Source organism: Pristiophorus japonicus, chromosome 13, assembly GCF_044704955.1.
Source record: "Pristiophorus japonicus isolate sPriJap1 chromosome 13, sPriJap1.hap1, whole genome shotgun sequence".
Classification (NCBI taxonomy): Eukaryota; Metazoa; Chordata; class Chondrichthyes; family Pristiophoridae; genus Pristiophorus; species Pristiophorus japonicus.
This window is the reverse complement of record NC_091989.1, coordinates 89,096,161-89,108,212: the sequence shown is the minus strand read 5'-3', so window position 1 is coordinate 89,108,212 and position 12,052 is coordinate 89,096,161. Positions and strand designations below refer to the sequence as shown.

Sequence of the window (12,052 nt, the reverse complement as noted above, 5' to 3'; positions counted from 1 at the left end):
GCAGTCCCTCGAAATCGAGGAAGACTTGCTTCCACTCTAAAAGTGAGTTCTCAGGTGACTGAACAGTCCAATACAGGAATTATAGTCTCTGTCACAGGCAGGACAGACAGTGGTTGGAGAAAGGGGTGGGTGGGACAGGTTTGCCGCACGCTCCTTCCGCTGCCTGCGCTTGATTTCTGCATGCTCTCGCCGACGAGACTCAAGGTGCTTAGCGCCCTCCCGGATGCACTTCCTCCACTTAGGGCGGTCTTTGGCCAGGGACTCCCAGGTGTCAGTGGGGATATTGCACTTTATCAGGGAGGCTTTGAGGGTGTCCTTATAACGATTCCTCTGCCCACCTGGGGCTCGCTTGCCGTGTAGGAGTTTCGAGTAGAGCGCTTGCTTTGGGAGTCTTGTGTCGGGCATGCGGACAATGTGGCCTGCCCAGCGGAGCTGGTCAAGTGTGGTCAGTGTTTCGATGATTCGTTGCTCCTACACGGACCCAACGATGCCCAGTGAGAGAGGTGGCCTGTATCACAACTCGAGACTGCATCGAAAAACAGACTGCCATCAACCTTTTCTGAATCAGGCGACTGGAAATTTTTGTAATGTAAATTGGACATAAAAGATCTCTGATTGGTTGAAAAGCCATCCCAATAGAGAGCTAGATTGTTAAAGTTTGACATCAATAGAGAAATTCGGTAAAATGTAAGGCTTTGTTCAGGTCACTATCAGACAAGCTGGAATGTGGTAAGGTAAGGGTTAAACACGAGAATGGGGCAGCACTAGGTGAAGGGTCACGGCCCCTCGTACAGGACCCGACAAATGGTAAAATCCAGGATGAGGTAAATCAGTGATGGGAAACCTATCGATTACATGAAGGCGATGGGGAGCTCCGCAGACTGGGACCAAATGGAATGGAGTTGGAGTCAGTACAACGAGTCTTGATGTCCACACAGTGAGGGTGTAGGGAGGGGAAAGGGCTTCAGGATAAAGTATTTGGAGAAACCAGTGAGGAGAGCTGAGAGCAGCCAAGGACGGTTGCGATGGAGGGAGACGAAAGCTCGCCTGTTAAATGGCAACACTTGGTTTGGATCCTGCCCAGGAGAGTGAGAGGTGTGCGAGTGAAGCCTTCCCAGATATAGAAGCAGCAATCACATCTCCCACTGATCTGAGATTTGTAGTCAGTTTGCAGTTGTTGAAAGAAAGACTTACATTTATATAGCGCCTGACGTCTCAAAGCGCTTTACAGCCAATGACGTATTTTTTGGAGTGTAGTCATGTGGGAAACGCAGCAGCTAATTTTGTGTACAGCAAGCTCCCACAAACAGCCGTGTGATAATGACCAGATAATCTGTTTTTTTGTTACATTGATTGAGGGATAAATATTGACCCCAGGACACCCGGGATAACTCCCATGCTCTTCTTCAAAATAGCGCATGGGATCTTTCACGTTCACCTGAGAGGGCCGACAGGACCTCGGTTTAATGTCACATCCGAAAGACGGCACCTCCGACAGTGCAGCACTCCCTCAGCACTGCACTGGAGTGTTAGTCTGGATTATGCTCTTAAGTGGAACTTGAACCCACAACTTCCTGACTCGGAGGCGAATGTGCTGCCCACTGAGCCACGGCTGACACTGCGTGGGTAGCATTGTTGCCTCTGAGTCAGAAGGTTATGGGTTCAAGTCCCACTCCAGAGACTTGAGCACATAATCTAGACTAACACTCCAGTGCAGTGCTGAGGGCGTGCTGCACCATCGGAGGTGCCGTCTTTCAGATGTGACATTAAACCGAGGCCCCGTCTGCACTCTCAGGTGGACATAAAAGATCCCATGGAACTATTTTGAAGAAGAGCAGGAGAGTTATCCCCGGTGTCCTGGGGCCAATACTTATCCCTCAATCAACATAAACAAAAAAAACAGATTATCTGGCCATTATCACATTGCTGTTTGTGGGAGCTTGCTGTGCACAAATTGGCTGCCGTGTTTCCCACATTACAACAGTGACTACACTCCAAAAGTACTTCATTGCCTGTAAAGCGCTTTGAGACATCCAGTGTTCATGAAATGCGCTATATAAATGCAAGTCTGTCTTTAAAAAATAAGTGTTTGGCACAAAAGAGGAACCTGAGCTGTTGGAGGCAGCTTTGGCGATGGAGGAAAGGTCGGGGAGACATGTACGTTTTGTCCAGTACCGCACCGTGCCAGACAGCAGCGAATGTTCAGCCTTTATCCATTGACTGCAGTACGTAGACAGGAACTGGCACTGTGACACGGGAGCCACACAGCACTGGAGTGTACTGTACATGTTTTACCCGAAGGGCGTGGGTTATAAGATTCTGCACCAGATATTCTCTTGGGTTCAGCCTCTCTGTCCTCTTCAGTAAATAATCCCCATGTCCCTATCAGGAGTTTCTCTTTGCTGCTCAGTTTCTGGACATATGACAGCGTGACCTGAGCAGTGGGAGGTTGGAACAATGAATGCCTTTGTTAAGTGAATTGCATCCTGTAATCTTACACGTGACATCAATTGCACGCCTCCCATCTTCTGATGATCACTTCAGTAACACAAGGTCAATTATAAACCAGCAGGATGTGTTATTATACAAATAATATGTCAGTAACACCATCTGTTCTTTAGGTCCCGAGTTTTTTGTTGGACCTCGGCCTTAAGCCATCTGTAATGCTGCTTTGCTACTCCCGAGTTGGGTTGTTGCTTGAGGCTCAGAAATGCTCTGCGCTTGCGATCTATTAGCTCTTGGATCTCCTGGTCATTCTCATCAAATCAGTCCTGGTGTTTCCTGGTTGAGTGACCGAGCGTCCCTTCGCAGGCACTGGTTATGGTGGCCTGGAAGTCCAACCAAGCGCTGTGGGCATTCTGCGTCAAGGCACGCCAGGTTAGCTGTGAGGCGCTGACTGTATAGGGATCTCTTAGCTGGGTCTTTGAGTGCCCCGGCATTGACTTTTTTGCAGCACTGCTTCTGCTCCCGTCACCACTTTGGGGCAATGTTGATGTCAATGACGGATCGGATTAGGTGGTGGTCTGTCCAGCAATCGTCAGCTCCTGTCATGGCGCGGGTGATGCGCACATCCTTGTGATCCCTGGCTCGAACGATGACGTAGTCGAGCAGGTGCCAGTGTTTGGATCGAGGGAGTTGCCACAATGCCTTGTATTTGTCCCTCTGGTGGAACAAGCTGTTCCAGGCATTTTGTCAGGAGTAGGGTACCGCTGGAGTTGGTCTTCCCTCCCCCCTCTCTGCCGATCACGCCTCCCCAGAGGTCTGTGTTCTTGCCGACCCTGGCGTTTGTTATCCGTAGGGACGCGAGACAGGGATTGTTCGAGGCAGAAGTAAAAACCCTCTTTGGTCTCATCTGTTGCGTCAAGTGTTGGGGCGTACGCACTGATAACTATTGCACATTGGTTCCAGGATAGGGTGAGTCAGAGAGTCATGAGACATCCGTTAATCCTGCAGGACAAATCTCTGAGATGGTCAACCAGCTCGTTCTTGATGGCGAAACTGACTCTATGGAGACGGCGTTCTTCCTCTGGTTTGCCTTTCCAGAAGAAGATGTAACCTCCACCTTGTTCCTTGAGCTGGCCTTCCCCTGCCCGTCGGGTCTCACTTAGGGCGGCGATGTTGACATCAAAGCGTCTAAGTTCCCGGGCAACTATGATGGTGCGGCGTTCCGGCCTGTCCCTGTTGGAGTTGTCCATGAGGGTCCTGACGTTCCAGGTCCCGAACTTCATGTTAGAGGAATGGAAGATGCCTGTGCGTGAGTTCTTTTAACGTGGGGTGGCCATTGCACATGGGTTACCACACGGGTTTAGCTGAGCAAGGTCTTGGTCCAGTGGCAAGGGGGTCCAAGACGACTGAATGAGCTGTAGGAGCTGAGTTGCCTGCGACGAGATGTTGGCCGCAAGCTTGGCGCTGAGTAGCGCCCTTTGGTGAGATGGTAGAGGGCCCGAGGCTTACCTGGGGGCAGGCATTGGGAAGGTCAGTGGTCCACTGGTGTTCAGAGTAGGAGGAGTTCAGGATGGTCACAGCCATTGTGCTCACCATGTGCTGGAGGAGAAGAGGCCAGGTCGTCAGTGCGAGGTGCGATATGCGAGGATTCTTCATCGCAGTCAAGGCCACCTACGGCCCAAACACCCAAGGCCTCACTGCTGGCCAAGAACGGGGAGACACTCATCAAGGACATCGAGGCAGTCAGGGCCCGCTGGAAGGGGCATCTCGAAGATCTCCTCAACCGAAACACTGTCTTTGACTCGAGTGTTCTCAACTCCATCCTATAGCATGCTACCCACCACCACCTCAGTAATACCCCAACTCTGCACGAGGTAGAAAAGGCCATCCGTCTGCTTAAGAACAACAAGGCTACGGGAGCGGATGGAATCCCTGCTGAGGCACTGAAGTACGGCGGAGGGGCACTGTTGGCGTGAATGCATGACCTCATCTCTCTCATCTAGAAGGAGGAGAGCATGTCGGGAGATCTCAGAGATGCAATGAGCGTGACTATCTTTAAAAAAGGGGACAAGTCCGACTGCGGCAATTACAGAGGAATCTCCCTGCTATCAGCCACTGGGAAAGTCGTCGCTAGAATCCTCCTCAACCGTCTTCTCCCTGTGGCTGAGGAGCTCCTCCCGGAGTCGCAGTGCGAATTTCATCCCCTACGGGGTACAATGGACATGATTTTTGCAGCGCAACAACTGCAAGAAAAATGCAGAGAACAGCACCAACCCTTATACATGGCCTTCTTTGACTTCTTCGGCTGCCTGAGGAAAAGAGTGTTTGAAGACCAGGTCCCAAATCTGGCACCAAGCTCATGGTCTAGAGGGCCGTTGTAATACCCGCCCTCTTGTATGACTCAGAGACATGGACCATGTACAGTAGACACCTCAAGTTGCTGGAGAAATACCACCAACGATGTCTCCGCAAGATCCTACAAATCCCCTGGGAGGACAGATGCACCAACGTTAGCGCTCTCGACCAGGCTAACATCCCCAGCATTGAAGCACTGACCACACTTGATCAGCTCTGCTGGGCAGGCCACATTGTCCGCATGCCTGACACGAGACTCCCAAATCAAGCTCTCTACTCGGAACTCCTTCACAGCAAGCCAAAGGTGGGCAGAGGAAACATTTCCAGGACACCCTGAAAGCCTCCCTGATAAAGTGCAACATCCCCACTGACACCTGGGAGTTCCTGGCCAAAGACCGCCCTAAGTGGAGGAAGAGCATCCGGGAGGGCGCTGAGCACCTCGAGTCTCATCGCCGCGAGCATGCAGAAACCAGGCACAGGCAGCAGAAAGAGCGTGCGGCAAACCAGTCCCATCCACCCCTTCCCTCAACGACTATCTGTCCCACCTGTGACAGGGACTGGGGTTCTCATATTGGACAGTTCAGCCACCTGAGAACTCATGTTAAGAGTGGAAGCAAGTCTTCCTCGATTCTGAGGGACTGCCTATGATAATGATGAATCTGTGAATGAACAGAGTACATTTACAATAAATTCTAACCAATTCTTGTCATGCAGAAAATTAAAAGCACATCAGACAAATTGGCTGCCGCGTTTCCCACATTACAACAGTGACTACATTTCAAAACGACTTCATTGGCTGTAAAGCGCTTTGGGACATTCCTGAGGTCATGAAAGGCGCTATATAAATGCAAGCATTTCTTTCTTAGATAGATGATTCCTTACAGACTGAATCGTAATCCACATCTCCAGACAGTGCGAGTGGATTTAACCTCTGTTGAGCACTACCTTAATCTAAATCACCTTAAAGGTCCTCCAAGGTTAAATGGTCAAAAACCGCGACATGTCACAGAGTGTAACCCACCTGTCTGACATATAGGCTGGGGACATTTGAAAGTCATTTATATAACATTTTGTGGGAAAGGTTTGTAAATCTACGGAATGCTCTGCCTGAAGGCATGGTGGAAGCAGATTCAATAGTAACTTTAAACAGGGAATTGGATAAAATACTTGAAGAGAAACGATTGACAGGACTACGGGGAAAGAGCAGGGGTGGGACCAAATGGATCGCTCCGTCAGCCAGCCAGCACAGGTACGATGGGCTGAATGGCCTCCTTCTGTTCTGTAGAATTAGGAGTGAGATGAAAGGCTGGCCAAACTTTTCCACCCGAAACGGAAATCGAATTTTGGAACAATGTACCAGAGGGAGGTTATTGGTGCGGACTCAAGGGACAAGGGGTCGATATTGTCCCTTTGTACAGGGCCAGTGAGTGCTGCCGGCCGGCGATAACGGAGTGCGAATGAGTTAGCGCGCGGGCTGGCGATAACGGAGTGCGAATGAATTAGCGCGCGTGGGTGATGTGATAACGGAGCGCAAATGAATTAGCGTGAGGGCATGGTGGTCACATCGACCAGCGCAGAATTGCCCCCCCCCGAGGCTCCGCTGGCAAAGAGTGGTTTGTGCCGCACCTCGGATTAGCGCTGCGGCCCCTTATCGCCCCCCCCCCCACCCCGAGGGGAAATCGCCCCGCGGGACGCGAGGTCGACGTGGGGCGCTGCCATCGACAGCGTCTCAGGGCGGGACGCTGCGGTGACTGGTGAACCCCGGCCCACCCTTAAAGTGGAGGCGGTAGCGCCGCGGCTGGCATCTTTTTACCGCCAGCCCGACAATGGCGACCGCAGGCGTGCCCGGGCCAGGCCACCAACATGCCGCCCGGTGGGCGTCACTAAAGAGGCTGCAGAGTTCACAGTGGGCCCTCCTCTTGGGAGGGACATGGTGAGACATCAGCGTGATGCGGCACATACACGTGGCGCTGAGTGCCCCGCGGGCACCGGGGAATGCTCGGTTACCGCAGCTAACATTTTTCTTCAACACACAGATCCCAAATCAGCGAGGGGGATGGGTACTTCTAGTGGCAACGCAAAAAAAAAATCACTTTTAGCGAAATGGCCGCCCCCAAACCCAGCACGCAGCAATTTCAGCCCCAAGGCGGGTTTCGTCATCATAGGTGGTCCATCGTATCAAGGATGACTTGATTCCACGCCAAAAAAAGTAATGAGTTCACAGGTGTTTCAATGAAGGACCTAATATTCCAGGTCCCGAACTACATCCTGAAGGGTGGAAGATGCCTGTGGTAACATATGGTGACTGTTGCACACCAGCCACCACACGGGCTTGACAGAGCGAGGTCTTGGTCCAGTGGCAAGGGTTAACCAGGACGACTGGAGACCAGCTCTGCTGCACGGACCTAGTGCGCACACATATCGCTGGGCCCGTGCTGCCCCTGGGCCCCTGGCCCCAGACTCACGCCTCTCCTGGGCCCCAGTCACGTCGCTCCACGATCTCTCGCCGCTCCTGCTGTACCTGCCCACGCTCCAATCAGCGACCTGGATTTTGGTGACGTCCAACCCAGTCGCCCTTCTCCAAGTCGTCACCCTCCTGCACCAGCTCGCGCTGCTCCCTGAAGGGGCCTCCACACTGCTCCCTGGGCCACTCGCTTCCCATCCTTTTAAGCTGGTGGCTTCTCGCAGGTCGGGGCCTCCACGTGTGTTTATACCTGCGATACCTCTGTAACCTTGTTTTGACCTTTGGAATGGAGATGTGGGTTTGCCGAGGATCCACTCTGATCGGGAGCAAAGGCACCGGACCGACCGCCTACATTCACATCGTTCAAACCCAGGCTCCTGATCCAAACCAGAGCACTGGCCCACATTTCCTAGACCCTGTCGGAATGCAGACAGCACGGCGAAGCCAACAGGTTATCCACTACTCACACGCGCATCAACAACAGCAACCTCCATTGATGTAGCGCCTTGAGCGTGGGGAAACGTCCCAAGGCGCTCCACAGGAGGAGCGCAGTCAGAACTAAATGGACAGCGAGCCACGTCAGATGACCAAAAGCTCAGTCAATGAGGGTTCTCAAAGAAGGAGAAAGGGAGCGAGGTGGAGGTTAGGTTGGGAAACCCAGGGCGGAGGACAAGGCGGTCGCAGGCACGGCCGCCAATGGTGGAGCGAAGGATTGGGGAGGGACGGGCAGGACTTGGTGTAAACATGCCTTTAAATTCATTATTGGGGACAGAACAGATGATTGGAGTCGGTCTGTGACAAAGGAATTGGGCTGATGTAATGTCCTGTTCCTGAAAATTCTTGTGGTCTTAAAAACACAGAAGGTAAGTGTGGCTTAAATGGACACTTTGAACCTTCTCTGTCGGCGACACTACCTTCATTAAATGACTGTTCTCCTCTTGCTGAGAGGCTGCAGAAGTGGGAGAACCAGTGAAGCTTGTTCTGCTTCTGCGGGCTTACTCTCTGCTGCTTTCCTCAATATCGGTTGCCGTAGCAACCACCAGTAAAATTTACACCGAGTTAAATTTAGACAGGATTCCAGGCTCTGATCCAGCGACCAGGTGGAGGCAAGAGATGACCAGGAAAAATATAGTCAGAGACAAAGACAGAGAGCGACACACACACACATACACACACACAGAGGGAGACACATACAGAGAGCGACACAGACACACACACACTTGGACACAGACACATACACAGACACACACACACACACACACACACACAAAGGGAGACACAGACAGAGAGCGACACAGACACACACACACACACACACGGACATAGATACAGACACACACACACACACACACACACACACATAGACACAGACACAGACACAGACCACACACACTTGGACACAGACACACACACAGAAACAGGTATAATGTATTTGCTTCATGGGTTCTTTGCTTAAGAATCCATAGCAACACATTGCTATTAAGAACTAGTTGGTTTATTAGCAAAGGTTTAACAATCACACCACACATTACCAGTTCATGCACCAGGCTCACAACCACCTGCCCCATCGTGGATCCCCCGAACCCAACTGGCTGGGGTTTTATTGAGTCTTGTGAACATCACGTGACTGGCTAAGCCACAACCAACTCAACAGCTCTACAAATATTTTTAGTTGAGCATTAATACAAGTGCCCCCTTACTAAAGGAGCACTAAACCGACAAATAAACAAATTAAACTTTTGGCACTAAATAAATCAAATTAAAATTTGGTTGCCGGGGGTGATGATGCACTCCAGTCCCTCTGGCGCCCACCTCTCGCGGAAGGCCGCGAGCGTACCGGTGGACACCGCGTGCTCCATCTCCAGGGACACCCTGGCTCGGATGTAACCGCGGAAGAGAGGCAGGCAGTCAGGCTGAACGACCCCCTCGACCGCCCATTGCCTGGACCGGCTGATGGCCCCCTTGGCCGTGCCCAGGAGCAGTCCTACGAGGAGGCCAGCATCCTCACAGGTGCAAACATTACAATGGGGAGTTACCTACCTATGGCCGAGTTGTCAGTATGGGAGTGAAGCTTATGATCAATAAGAAACTGATCAATGATAAAGCTTTTGAAACAACTGGAGCTGTGTTTATCTTTGAGTCAGCTGTATCAAAATGGGGCACATTTGAACCGAGAATGTGAGCCTTTCCAGCACTGGGTGTATGTGCTTGGCAGAGAGAGAGTCCTATTGCAAAGTCAGGTTCAAGTTTTTCCATCTGGCTTGTGTCCAAATTCATAATAGGGTTTCCGCTAAACGCTGCTTCAGTGTTGAATAGGAATACTTTTTCCCACGGCTCGAAAGGGCCGACATGTTCTAACTGGCAGGTTGGGAGTCGGGGGAGGGGGATAATGTCAGGATTGGGTCATTGTCAAAGGACAACGAGCAGCACAACACAACACAATAAAAGAAACATTCCCACAGGGTGTGCGCTTGAGGTCTTGGCTGAGTCATGGAAATGATCAAATTAATTCTTTTACAGTGAATTTTAGATGCCTCAGCTGATCTGCTGCTGAAACCCTCCTCCATGCCTTTTTTTAATTATTTGTTCGGGATGTGTGCGTCGCTGGCAAGGCCAGCATTTTTTTTTTTTTTTTTTTTTTTAATTCATGTCCAATCGTTATCCAATCGTTACAATTCTTTGTCAAACGCCAGAGGTCACCCTGCACCAGTCAAGGATCACTCTGCGCCAATGCTCTTAGCCAAAAGGCCTAGAGCCACTGCACCGTTCCTGGAAGTACTGCAATACCAGGTTCGTGCCATGGAGGTGGATGGGTCAGGTCCCCCACACACCTCCGTGGAGGTGGATGGGTCACCAATCCCACCCACCTCCTGTTTACAAAAATGTAAGCATATACCTTCCTGACCAGGGAGAAACCACCCGGACGTCATGGTGGCTGGTCAGGTTAGTTATGCAGATCTTAGCCAAAAGGCCGAGAAGCCAGCATTTATTGCCCATCCCTAATTGCCCTTGAGAAGGTGGTGGTGAGCCGCTGCCTTGAACCACTGCAGTCCGTGTGGCGAAGGTGCTCCCACAGTGTTGTTAGGGAGGGAGTTCCAGGATTGTGACCCAGCGACGATGAAGGAACGGCCGATATATTTCCAAGTCAGGATGGTGTGTGACTTGGAGGGGAACGTGGAGGTGGTGGTGTTCCCATGAGCCTGCTGCTCTTGTCCTTCTAGGTGGTAGAGGTCACGAGTTTGGAAGTGCTGCTGAAGAAGCCTTGGTGATTTGCTGCAGAGCATCTTGTAGATGTTACACACTGGGCAGCTTTCCACATTGTTGGGTAGATGCCAGTGTTGTAGCTGTACTGGAACAACTTGGCTAGAGACGCGGCTAGTTCTGGAGCACAAGTCTTCAGCACAACAGCCGGGATGTTGTCGGGGCCCATAGCCTTTGCTGTATCCAGTGCACTCAGCCGTTTCTTGATATCACGTGGAGTGCATCGAATTGGCTGAAGACTGGCTTCTGTGATGGTGGGGGCCTCAGGAGGAGGCCGATATGGATCATCCACTTGGCACTTCTGGCTGAAGGTGGTTATAAACGTTTCAGCCTTGTCTTTTGCACTCACGTGCTGGGCTCCGTCATCATTGAGGATGGGGATATTCCTGGAGCCTCCTCCTCCCGTTAGTTGTTTAACCATCACCATTCACGACTGGATGTGGCAAGACTGCAGAGCTTTGATCTGATCCGTTGATTGTAGGATCGCTTAGCTCTGTCTATAGCATGTTACTTCCGCTGTTTAGCATGCATGTAGTCCTGTGTTGCAGCTTCCCTAGGTTGGTACCTCATGTTTAGGTACGTCTGGTGCTGCTCCTGGCATGTTCATCTGCACTCCTCATTGAACCAGGGTTGGTCCCCTGGCTTGATGGTGATGGTTGAGTGAGGGATATGCTGGGCCATGAGGTTACAGATTGTGCTGGAATACAATTCTGCTGCTGCTGATGGCCCACAGATGCCCAGTTTTGAGCTGCTAGATCTGTTCTGATTCTCTCCCATTTTGCATGGTGGTAGTGCCACACAACACGATGGAGGGTATCCTCAGCGTGAAGATGGGACTTTGTCGCCACAATGACTGTGTGGTGGTCACTGCTACCAGTTCTGTCATGGACAGATCCATCTGCTACAGGTAGATTAGTGAGGACGAGGTCAAGTAGATTTTTCCCTCGTGTTGGTTCTCTCACCACCTGCCGGAGGCCCAGTCTGGCAGCTATGTCCTTCAGGACTCGGCCAGCTCGGTCAGTAGTGGTGCTACCGAGCCAGTCTTGGTGATGGACATTGAAGTCCCCCACCCACAGTACATTTCTGTGCCCTTGCTACCCTCAGTGCTTCTTCCAAGTGGTATACAACATGGAGGAATACTGACTCATCAGCTGAGGGAGGGCGGTAGGTGGTAATCAGCAGGAAGTTTCCTTGTCCGTGCTTGACCTGATGCCATGAGCGTTCATGGGGTCAATGTTGAGGACTCCCAGGGCCACTCCCTCCTGACTGTACCGGGCCCTGGTGGGTCTGTCCTGCCGGTGGGACAGGACATACCCAGGGATGGTGATGGAGGAGTCTGGGACATTGGCTGAAAGGTATGATTCCATGAGTATGTCAGGGTCAAGTTGTTGCTTGTCCAGTCTGTGGGACAGCTCTCCCAATTGTGGCACAAGTCCCCAGATGTTAGAGAGGAGGACTTTGGGTTGGCTGGGCTGGGTGTGCCGTTGTCGTGTCTGTAGTCGGTGCCGAGTTCGATGCCGGGTGGTC

The 12,052-nt window shown here is 51.6% G+C and overlaps 1 protein-coding gene and 1 pseudogene across 1 annotated transcript in view; both read right to left on the bottom strand.

The window, feature by feature from the left end:
- The window catches only part of pnp6 (purine nucleoside phosphorylase 6), a 133,355-nt gene that overhangs the window by 104,032 nt on the left and 17,271 nt on the right, over window positions 1-12,052 (bottom strand). The window lies entirely within an intron of this gene.
- On the bottom strand, window positions 10,018-10,247 carry LOC139279184 (U2 spliceosomal RNA; annotated as a pseudogene).